General features: G+C 46.5%; 1 protein-coding gene across 1 annotated transcript in view; it reads right to left on the bottom strand.

The window, feature by feature from the left end:
- Positions 1-12,285, bottom strand: part of SLC22A23 (solute carrier family 22 member 23) — a gene marked incomplete at its 5' end in the record, with an annotated part of 167,320 nt that overhangs the window by 154,171 nt on the left and 864 nt on the right. The window lies entirely within an intron of this gene.

Raw genomic sequence — 12,285 nt, forward strand, 5'->3', positions numbered from 1 at the left:
GGGGGTGGGGTGGGGTGGGGTGGATAAGGTCAGAGGCCAGATAAGAGGCCCAGGCCAGCAGGTACCCAAATACTTAGCTAAGCCTTGTGTTTCAAGGAAATGTCAGGGTCACAGAACAGAGACTGGGGGCCGCTGCACTTAGGGTGTGAGCTGGAAAACCGGAGATAAGGGCTGAATTGTTCTCTCACCCCAAACCCTCATGTTGAAGTACTGACCCCAGTACCTCAGGATTTGGCCTTATTCGGAGATATGATCTTTAGGAACCTCAGGTGCTCCTGAGGTATTTAAGGTAAAATGAGGTCCGTGGGGTGGGACCTAATCAAACAGGACTGGTGTCCTTGTAAGAAAAGAGTAGGATACAGACACATGCAGAGGGAAGACCCTCTGAGGACACAGAGAGAGATGACACCCATGAACAAGCCATGGGGAGAGGCTTCCGAGGAACCAACCTGCGGACACCTTGATCTCGGACTGCAGCCTCCAGAGTGTGAGAAGTAAGTTTCTGTGGTACTTGTTTCAGCAGCCCAAGCTGACTGATACACTGGGAACTACCGCAAGGAGGTGAGCAAATACACGTAAAAGGCAAGCGAATACCAGTTCAGGCAAGAGATCAGGATGAGTGGCCAAGAGGCAGAAGGGAAATCAAGAGCAAGCACACTCCCCTGTCATAAGGAGATAGTCGAGGCCTAACCAGTCACTGTCAAGGCCACACAGAGGCCAACAGAAACCACTGACGCAGTCCTGAGGGACCCAGCATCAGGTGAGCCCCACATGGTCTGGCGTATAAAGACCATTTGGGGTGGAGACAGGAATGGAAAGGACTGAAAAAGGGCCTCATCTGCCAAGGAGCCAACAAATGCTATGAAGGGATGGTGCAGAGGGGCAGGGACCTGGAGGAGGACCTAGGACCCAACCCCGAGGTCCATGGTCAGTTCCTGGGGGTCGGTTTGATGTTTCCCCAATGGGCTATGGAGCATCTGAGGTTCTTAAACTAAGAAACAACAGAAGAGACAGGAGGACATGCTCCAGCCCAGGCCCCTGTCCGCTGGGGCTCGGTGCCCATCCACCTGTGTCCTAAGCTCCCTCTCAGCCTCTGCATTTGCCCACAGCACACAGGTGAGTGGGGGCCTTTCCTGGAAACCACTGTGCGGGGGAAGCAGCTGCTGCCCTCTCCTCCACTGGTCTGTGCTCCGGGCAAGCACCAGCTGTGCCCAGGTTCCTGCTTTGCTGGCCACATGGTCTCTATGCCCCAGACAGGTCAGGCTCCCCTGTTGCTCGGTTCCTCAGAACAGCCTCAGCGGTTTCAGGTGATCTCTGTGTGGCTTTGGCAGTGACCGGTCAGTCCTCCACACTCCTTCATCTCTTATGACAGGGGAGTGTGCTTGCTCTTGATTTTCCTTCTGTCTCTTGGCCACTCCTCTTCTCCCAGTGCCTGAATCCTCCGTCACTCACCCATTTGTGGTAGCTCCCAGGTGTATCAGTCATCTTGGGCTGCTGAAACAAGTACCACAGAAACTTATCCCTCACAGTTCTGGAGGCTAGAAGTCCGAGATCAAGATGTCAGCAGGGTTGGTTCCTCGGAGGCCTCTCTCCTTGTCTTGTAGGGTTGTCCGAACCCCAGCCCTCCTTTGGGCCAGTTCACATGCAATAGCATCCTGCCCCCCTTCCCGCCCCACACTCTCAGTTCCCAGCCCTTTATGTCTCAGCTCATCCCATAACTGCCCTGGAATCCTCCACTTACTAAAGGTCTCAGCTATACCACTGGCTCCTGCTCAGGGCAGAAGCGATATATCCATCTGTCACCTACCCAGAGCACAGCAGAAGGTCTGCCACAGAGCAGATGTTCTGAGAGAAAAATCAGGGTCAAGTGCTACACAGGTGGCTGCAGAAATCACCTGACAGCGGGGGAGGAGGGATGGAGGAGTTGTATGTAGCTATCTTCAAAAAGTCAGACAACACTATGTCAATAGCAGCATTATTCACAAGAGCCGAAAGGTGGAAGCAACCCGAGCATCTGCTGATGGGTAAAGGGGTGAACCAAGTGTGGTCTAGCCATATAATGAGATATGTTCAACCTTAAAAAGGAAGGAAATTCTGGCACATGCTACTACATGGATGAACCTTGAGGACATTATGCTAAGTGAAATAAGCCAGTCACAACAGAACAAATTCTGTTTGGTTCTACTTATATCAGGTTCCTATAGTAGGCAAATTCACAGGGTTAGAAAATAGAATGGTGGCTGCCAGGGGCTGTGGGGAGCGGAGAATGGGGAGAGCAGAGTTTCAGTTTGGGAAGAGGAAAAAGTTCTGTGGACTGATGGTGGTGTTGGTTACACAACAATGCGAATATACTTAATGCCACTGAACTGTACAGTTAAAAATGGCTAAGATGGTAAGTTTTATATTACGTGTATTTTATCACAATTTAAAATGTTTCAGTAGGACACAAGCCTTTGTGTTAACTGCAAGAACTCATGTGTCTCCACTGGAGAGCAGTGGCATTCCGAGCATGTAGCAAGCAGGGGTGCCCAGTTTGTAAGGCATATTTTAAACACACGGAGAGAAAACAGCTTTTAATCTAATCTGGGAGGAAACACGCTGCAGTGCAAACCATGATGCTGAGCGCATAACCGTCCATAATTTAGTATGAGCACTGGGATGCTTGTGGTTGTTTAATGCCGGCATCATCGCCCTGTGTTTATTCTTTAAATGACACTAAGAAATAAAGTGTGGTTGTTACCTAGTAGAATTAAACTATATAAAGGACTGACCCTCCTTCCCACTTTAAAAAAAGGCTGATAAACATTTAACTAGCATTCCTAATGACTTAACATTCTTTACCACATGCTCCCATGACTCAGCTCTTCGGTTCACTCCTCAGATAAGGAAACCGCTGGCTCGCTTCAGGAGCAGCCTTTTCAAATGTGAGAAGGCGCCTGGCTCCTTCAGGTGCTGTAGGCCTCGAGCTAACTCACAGTGCAAAACAACACGTGGCAGGCCTATGGAACGTTCCCTGAGAAAAACAGGCCCAGGAGTATGGGTCACTTTTAACACCAGAAACCTAGAGAAAGATACAAAGCACAGCAAAGCTTTGTAGTGGTGACAACCTGTTTTGTGACGGATGACAGGCTGGGGGTCCAGAAGCAGGGCCCGTTCAGAAGGGCCTTGGCTTCGTGCCAGGCTGTCACTGTCTTGACCTTGATAATGTTTGAACAAGGGGCTCTGCCTTTTCATTTCTCACTGGGCCCCTCAGCTCTCAGCTGGTCCTGATTAGAAGGAAGGTTTGGAGACCTGCAGGGGGCAGGGGTGGAGGGGAATTTGCCAAACTGCTTCAGTGACTGCCCAAGGGCTTGTTCCAAGCTCCTGCTGTGATCAGGAGCTGATAACTAAGGCCATCTATAATTTTTTCCAGAAAATAAGCATCAGAAGGGGTATTCTTGCCAATTTCATACCAAACGTAAACAGTTTAAACAGCCAGGTAAGTTACATTCTGAGTCCTTGTGAAGAAAACGAATACTTTGTGTAAAGCATTTAAATGTCAAATCATCAATATTCAATTATTCTTGATTAATTGCCCCCCAAAAATCCTAATCCCCTTTTACCCCATTGAAGACCAGCTCCTGTCCCATGGTTTGAAGGGGACACACACACACACACACACACACACACACACACGGCCCTAGGTAGCCCAGCACATTGCTCTGAAGCCTGCCTTTCCCCACCCCAGCCCAAGCTGAACATCAGATCCAGTCCGGGAACCTGGAGCTTGACAGAGGAACACTGGCCTCCATGCTGGCCATTGCCGACCGGGGGCCGGGGAATAACAGCCGCAGACAAAGGCAGTCTGGAGGGGAAGGGGGCCAGCTCTGGAGAAGGGGACGAGAGGAGAGCCGATGTGGCTTCTGGAAGAACGAGGGTTGGCAGCAGGGCTCTTGAAGATGCCTCCCCGACACACATGTTCTGATCTCAGATCCAACCCTAGGGTTCCCTATGCAATCATTCATGCATCTTCCCAATATGTTTCTTTTCCATTTTATTTATGTAATTTGAAATTTGTTTTCTGTACTTGTAACCTAAGAAGAGATGTTGGATAGGGTATATACTTCGCAAATGCATGGCCTGGCGGGCCGTAGTGTTGTTCTATTACAGCAACGATTTACTTCAGAGGAACTCCACTTAAACCAATCAATAACCACTGCCCCCTTCCCAGAACGTAGGCCTCGGCAATCTGTAAGGCACGGTTGGGAGGAGGTCTGCCTGTGGGTAATGACCAGCATTGCACAAACACTGAGCAAATGAAAGAACAAAACTACTAAATCCCAACTCAGGAAAGATCAAAGTCTGTAGACTAGTGAGATCAAAGGCAATGCTCTCCCACAAAAACCCAGCAAGAATAGCACTCCAGGTGGGACAGGGCCGCTCTGAAGTGGGCCCCTCACCCTGAAGTTAGGTCTCTGATCCCTGCCATTACAGCTCAAGGTTATCATCAACTCTAAAATGCCACTTTCTCTCTGATTTTTCCCAACTTCTAACCAGTGGAGCTCTCTGGTCCTCAGGGCCTTGGCCCCCCAGGAAGGTCCTTTCCAGACCCTCTCAGCGCCCTGTGGCTGGAGACCTGTTTTGTTTTCAGATGAGAGCTCTGAAAACAGACCCTTTCAAGGGTCTTTTAGACAAACCCCTGCAGGTCTCTGGTTCCGGATCCAGATGTCTTATCTTAATGGCACACCTGCCTCCCACACCATCAGTTTCTAAAGCAGCGGTTCTCAACCTGTGGGTCTTGACCCCTTTGGGGGTCGAGTGACCCTTCCGAGTGACCATCGGAAAACACATATATAATTACATATTGTTTTTGTGATTAATCACTATGCTTTAATTATGTTCAATTGGTAACAATGAAAATACATCCTGCATATCAGATATTTACATTATGATTCATAACAGTAGCAAAATTACAGTTATGAAGTAGCAACGAAAATAATTTTATGGTTGGGGGTCACCACAACATGAGGAACTGTATTAAAGGGTTGCGGCATTAGGAAGGTTGAGAACCACTGCTATACAGGAAGGTGACAGACACCTAGGCGCTTCCAAGGAATAATCACCCTTCCAGGTGTGGCCCGTCAGCTCCTCCCCACTGAGGCACCTCTCAGATGACTTAGCCAGCCCTCACCCCAGGATGCAGGAAGAAGGGTCTGAGATTCCCCAGGTGCCTCCTGTTTGCTAGGCTCCAGAAGGGAGGGCCTCCCCAGCTGCTCTCCTTCAACCCTGAGGACAGCCTTCCAGTAAGGTGAGTAATGACCTGGTTTGCTCATGAGGTTCCTGCAGCTCTCAAAGGTGAACTCGTCATGAGCAGCTCAGTCAAGACTTGAACCCACACCTGCCGAGCTGAAAACTCCCACTCTTTTCATAACATCAAGTTTTCAGGTGGGTTCAGGCATTTATGACGACATTGTGGGCGAAAGACCAGGAAGACACACCTCCAGTGGGGGATGGACAGACACCATTCTGATCACACACAGTGAGTGCTATGACAAAGGGACAGCTGGTGCTGGGGGCGCCGGATGAGGACTGAGCTAATCTGAAGGGTGAGCAGGAACTATCAGCTGAAGGAAGGAGGAAAGGTGGTTCCAGGCAAGTGGGAAACGAAGGCAGAAGGAGCAGAGGTTAGAGAAATCTGCCCAGAGAGGCGGTTTGCACAAGCCCACCCTCACAGAGTCACAGTATAACTAACTGCACCTCCTCCTCCACAGAGTTATGGGCACTTTGGGCAGGAGACCGTCTCTGCTGGGCTAGTTAAAAGGAACAACCCTCTCCCCTGGGGGCAGAGGCAAGAATGCCCTGCAGGGTGAGGAAAGCTGGATTCTAACCCTAATCCTGGTGGCTTTGGACAAGTCACAGGCCCTCCCCTCTCCAATCCTCAGATTTCTCATCTATAAACTGAGGACTTTGGACTAGAAGATAATGTATGTCATTAACAACCTCTTTACCTACACCAGGCATTTGGCAAAGGTGAAGCTGAGTGGAAGTAAATTCTAGACCGATGGTTTCCCGTATCAGTGCCTTTCAGCCTTGTGGAAATTTAATTAGCATCCTCCCCTTGTGAGCAGGAGGGCAATGGAAAACACTAGAACACTCCACAGCCAGTGCTGTTTGCTATCAACAGACCTGGGATCAGGTTCCAGGCCCATTTGCCCAAAGTCTGGTCTGGACCTGCAGCCCCAGCATGCTTTCCACAACTCTTCCTCAGGACCCTTCCTTGGGCCAGGCGGTCTCCTTTCAGCAGCCTAACAGGCCCCGTTTCCCATGGAACCTTTGGTCCAGCTGCCTCTACCCCTCTCAAATGCCCCCCCTTCCCCTCTGCCTACCTGCATAGCCCCAAGTCCCCATCGCAGGCACAGGCTGGGCCCTAGGCCCTCCCCTCACCCCATAGGCTCTCCCCTGCTGCCCTCCATCCCATTCATCCCTCAGCTGGATGAGTTCATCTCATGGTTAATAGTCTTATAAGCCACCCCTACCCATGTTCCCAGCTACAGAGCCTTCTATCAATCCCAGGTTCCTGCACACCATAGGGCTCTTGCAGATGCTGTTTCCTCACTCTGGAAAACACACACACACACCCCTCTTGTGCATTCCTCTCCTACTCAGAGCTCATCTCCTGTTGGCTTCACTCAGAGACCAGTCAGTCTAGGCAGGCTCTTCTAGTCTCTCATTCCCCTTTCTTTCCACACATTTAACTGTTTGTAATTAAAAAGTTACTATTTAATTTATTAAGGTTTATCTCCCTCATTAGTCTATAGGCTCTATAGGAATTGAACTATCTATTTCCGCCTATCCCCAACACACAACACAACGCTTGGCTCAGAATAGGCCCTCATATCTATGAAAGAAGAGGGAAAAGGAAAGTTGTTGTTTTTGGTTTTGGGTTTTTTATTTTTTAAAGGAAATTGTGAACCAGGGTCAAGCTCAGTGGGCTGATAATTCCTTAATAACTAGCTTTCTGAAGAAAAAAATAAACCCTGTTGTGCCAATTCCCATGCCTGTCAGTGCTCCCACCACAGCAGTTTCAAGCCACCGACACGATGTTCCTGAGTGTGCAGCTGGATGCAGATGTGCACACTGGCGCAGGGTTTGGAGAAGCCAGGCTGGCTCCCACATACCACTGGTTTGTGGCGACCCCAGAACTGACATTCAGAGAGTCCAACATGCTTTTAACTGACATCAACTTTTAGTTCAATTCTACTTTGGACCAATGGCCAAAATGAATTGAGACTTGAAAAAAATACTAAAGACACGACAAAAAAAGAAAAAAGATGCTTTGCAGCTAGTTCAGAACGAGAAGATGAAAGGGGGTGAGACCCACTGCACACAACTAGCTGTCTCCTAAAGGGAGATGGAAAATGCTGCTCAGAGACTGTTTAGCTTCCAATCTTCCCATCAGTGAGGGCCTCTGACACATTCAAGGTTTAAGACATTGTTATGAGCAAGAGAAAGCCTGCGTGAAATGCGGTTATATCCTCTGGCCTAGTATTTATTTTCCTTTCTAGCAATTTAGCCTAACCGCTCAGTAAAAGCTGCAACACCAAATTAAAGAGGTACTGAGGTCATAAAACTATTAGAAGAAAACACAGGTTTTTTCCCTAACATTCCAGGATTAGGGAAGCCCTAAGTCAAGCACAAAATCCAGAAACTACTAAAAAGAAAGGATTAATTCATTTGACGCTATCCAAACCCAAAGTTTCTGCCTAACAAAAACACCATGAACACAATCAAAAGTCAAACAACAAACCAGGGAAAAGCATTTATTTACAAGACATCCAAAAGGGTTAACTGACTTTGTGCATAAAGTATGTCTATAAATCAGTAAGAAAATAACACTCCCCAACATGCATACACATGAAGCCAAAACATGGAGAGACAGTTCAAAGACAAGGAAACACAATGGCTCAACCAACTTCAGGGAGATATTTAACCCCCTCAAAGCAAGACAAATGTAAGTCCATACCCATGACCAAATACAACTTCTTGCATATCCAGCCAGGAGACATTTAGCAATGTGGTTAACTCCCTGGCCCAGGAAGGATTGCAGGGAGGAAGAGCACCTCACACATCCCTGATGGAAGTGTAACTTTTAGTAAGATCTCTGTAGAGAGCACTTTGACAACATCTAGCAAAATAAAAATGCAGCCCACTTTGACTCTCCACTGCTAAGAATTTCATTGGTGCCAGGATTTCATTCTATATTGTATATTAGCCAAGACTGGAGACCACCTAAATGCCCCCCTTTTAGGTGACTAATTAGATAAATTATGACCCAATCACACAATGGAATACTGTGCAGACACAGAAAAGAATTAGGGGCTCTCTATGCATCCATTCCTAATATAGGCAAAAAAGGGGGCATAGAACAGTGTATATAATGTTACTGTTTGTGAGAGAAAAATATATAAATGAAAATATACTTTGAATATTTCTGGAAGGATACATTAGCAACTGGTAACCATGGTTGCTTCTGAAGAGTGAAACTGGAGGCAGAGATGGCAAGAAATGTTACCCTACCATCTGCTTTCCATACCACATGCATGCATTTTTTATTAGTCAATTTCTAAAAATAGGTATGCATAAAGATGTTCCCTGTTGTGTTGTATATACTACACGAAATAATTAAAACACCATTAGCATGACCTAACAGTGGGTTCTTTTTTAAATATTACTATCGCAATTAAATTGTATTATTTTTAATCCTAATTAAATTGTACTGAGTCACTTTATTGTCTTGAGTACCAGAAAAAGAATACAAATTACTTCTCGGGATATTTAAACAACTCTCAGGTGTCCTTACAGAGTAAAAGCTAGCAATCTTTGAGAATTCATGGAGAACAGAAGAAACAGCAGATGACTGGAGATAGACAAGCATCCCAAACTTCATTTACAGAAAAAGAACGGAGCTTAGAAAGTTTAGCTGACATTGACTTTTTGCAAAATTCTAGTAATTATTCAAAGTAAGTGGTGAGCATTAGAAACCAGTAAGAGTTCACTCAGAATGATGCGGAATAAACTATGCAAGTTATTAAGAAAAATATTTTAGAATCAGCAGGGTTGATGTTTTTACCTGGCTGAGTAAAATCTCAGAAGTACCTGGCCGCTGGGCAGCACAGGCACTGCTGGTGAGGGACAAGGAGGCCAAGCAACCCCTCCTCCCGCCTCAGTTCCCCCAGAAATGTCCCCTGAGCGACTCTGCAGGAATTTATTAGGCTTTTCTTTTCAGGAAGGCACTGACAATATCTTCCAACATGACTGGGAGATATAATACAGAACTATAAGTGACATCAGGAAGTTGAACACTGGGCCTCAGCCCACTCAAGTGTGCTCACATCCACTGATTTAAACTCCAAAGAAATGCTCAGTGTTAAGACTGGCCTCAGATTACTCAACATTCTTAATGAAAGGAAATATATGTCAAAGGTTTTGAAACTTCATAGGGCTACACAAAATAAACTTGGTATTATTATTGTTGCTTTTGTTGTTGTTGTTATTTTGAAGGCATGACAAGTTCTGGAACAGATAACAAATACCAAGGACCAAGGCAAAAACAGAAATAAAAAAGATCCTAATAGGAGAGATCTAATAACTCAAAAACTATTCAGATGAAACCTCTCTTGTGCAACATGTCACACAAGCGTAGGCTGAGAAAGCCCTGGCATAGTATAATCCCATAAAGGTTCGGTGACTGTGGTCTCCAAAGAGAAGCATGTGCTAAAAGCCTAATGCATCAACTGTAGGCTTCAGGCATGGAGGCAGTGTCCATTCTTCCTTCCTCCTGGTTAGAAGACACAGGGCCTGCAGGCTGCGTGCTGGGTGCCATGCTGAAGAGACATGTCCAGTGGAGCAGTCAGTACAGCAAAGTCTGTCATGTATGGCAACAACTGAAGCATCTGGAGACGTCTTAGCCAGGAAATAAACTATGGACCTGGGCATCCTCCACCACCTGACTATGTATTACATGAAGGAAGAAGAATCCGTCAGAGGGACAAGTTGCACACATGGGCATGAGATGAACCCAGTTCTAATCACCAAAAAACAGGCCTCTCTGCAAGGAAGAGTAACTGAAGTGGGCTGCCTGGGAAGGGGCTCCGTTCCCATCCTAGAAGAGGGACCCACATACTGGGTCTGATTCAGGAGGGGAGAGGGGCCTGAAGGCCTGAAGATCTCTTTTAACTATAATAACCTGGGATTCTAACTGGCTTGACAGTTTCATGTCTAATGATAAAGACATTCCGTGAAGCTTATTTGCAGGTATGATGGGAGTCAGAAAAGAGGACACAAAAGGCAACTTCTCAGACCCTGATCTTTCCTCCACTGACAGAAGACAAATCTTCCACTTTTTCTTCTACTTACAAAGCACACAAGCACCTGACCCCTAGAACTCAGCCCCAACACAGGATACCTTCCACGTTTGTACATCTGATAGTGCACAGCCAACGGAGGAGAAAGTCCGGGTACGGGTGCCAAAATGTGCTCTAAAAGCTCTTTAAAGCATTTGTTATGGAACAGAACACTGTGGAAGGACAGTCCTTTATTTAGATCTTGTTTGTGTGTGAGAATCGATATGAGCCTGCTAGTCTTTATCTTACAAGAAAATGTGTGTCTAACTATTGTCCCAGAGTCTTCTCCTCCCAGTCTTGCTTGTCAGCTCTATGTCACTGTGACTTATCCAGCACTCCCAAACACATTGCACACATCAGTGCCTTTTTTACCCTTTTGAATGCTAATTTAGAGAGAATTTCCAGCTCTCCAACATGCCTGCATAGCCTGTATTCAAGAACTATTTTAGTTCTCTCCTCCCACCATCCATGGGCAAAGTGTGAATAGCTGTTCCTGGATCCCCACCACTAAGTTAATGACAGCCTATCCCACCTCCTAACTTTTGAGTCTGCCCTCCATCTGACCCAAGAGAGAGCATCCTCCTCTCACATTTGCTTTGATCTATTTTATTCTTCCTCTCTTTAGAAGGGGGCTTAGAGTATATGAAAATGTTGCCAAGTCCTTACTTTCACAGAAATACAGACTATTAAAATAGTCATTGTTAATTTCCCCATGCTGGTCAAAACAAAATCCAAATATTGCACTCCATCAATGGGAAACAGAATCACAGAAACACCTTTGGGAAGGCCAACCTCACTGGGGGGACCGGGGTGTCAGGGTGAACTAAGTTGAAAGGATCTTCCCTATTTAACAGCTAATCCAGACAGTTCCCACAGGACAGATCATTTCTTGCCAAGATTAAAACAAGGGTTATGATGATGTAACAGTTTCATCTTACACATCTGTGAGCTACAAAGTTTACTAACACACATTTGGGGGGGAAATACATGCACATTGGTTATCATAAACTATTAAATTTCAGTCTCACATTTAAACAAATCATTTAAAACTCTGCCCAGAACTGCCCAGAAGAGGAAAAGGTCTACATTTACTTGGAAATGCAAATTAGTTATTTAAAACACAAATAGGGCAAAAACCACAAACTGCTTGATAAACTGGCATAAGATATCTCTTTTATGTTAAGAAATCCAGAAAATTACAGATGTCCTGGGCACTGATTTTCTAACATTGCTCATTCTCCATTTTTATGCTGGCCACACATCTCTCAGCAAACACTGTTCCATTCCAATGAAATACCTCTGCTAGAGGAGCTCCAATGGACTGGATGCAAGTTGCAAGTTCAGCTAGTTGATCAGAGTCCCAATGCCTCTGATAAAGGCAGCTGCTATGTAGGAGCATGGGGGTCCCTGGGTACCAAAACATTCTTAGTGTCCTTCCTATACTCCATGGTGTTTACTATAGTCCTGAGGAGTCACTAGAGGGAACAGTGGGGTGGCTAAGTCTAAGGCCAAGTATGCCCATCTTAGGAGGAGGCTGATCCTGGGAATGGGGGGAAGGGAATTTTCAAAAGCTCTTTGCTTCTCTGGCTACAACTTCAGTGCCTTAGTGGGTTTTAGCCTGTTTCCAAAGCAAGCAGGAGATGGCGAAGGCATCTGGGAACAGGGCGCTATGCTCATGGATAGATAGCTCTTCATGGCAGACATAGCGATAGCTGGCCAGGCGGAAGAGCAGAGCCCCGGGCCTGGAACCGCCAGCAGAACTTGAATGAGGCAGGGCCTCCAAGGCAGGCTTGGTGACAGGTCAGAGGCCTTACCCTCCACCGGTCACTCCTGCCCTCATGAAGGTGACAGCCAGCAGGATGGGAAGAAGGAAGCTCTAGTCTTTTGGGGGGAGGGGGAGACT

This window comes from Myotis davidii, unplaced genomic scaffold (genome assembly GCF_000327345.1).
Source record: "Myotis davidii unplaced genomic scaffold, ASM32734v1 scaffold540, whole genome shotgun sequence".
NCBI classification, from domain to species: Eukaryota; Metazoa; Chordata; class Mammalia; order Chiroptera; family Vespertilionidae; genus Myotis; species Myotis davidii.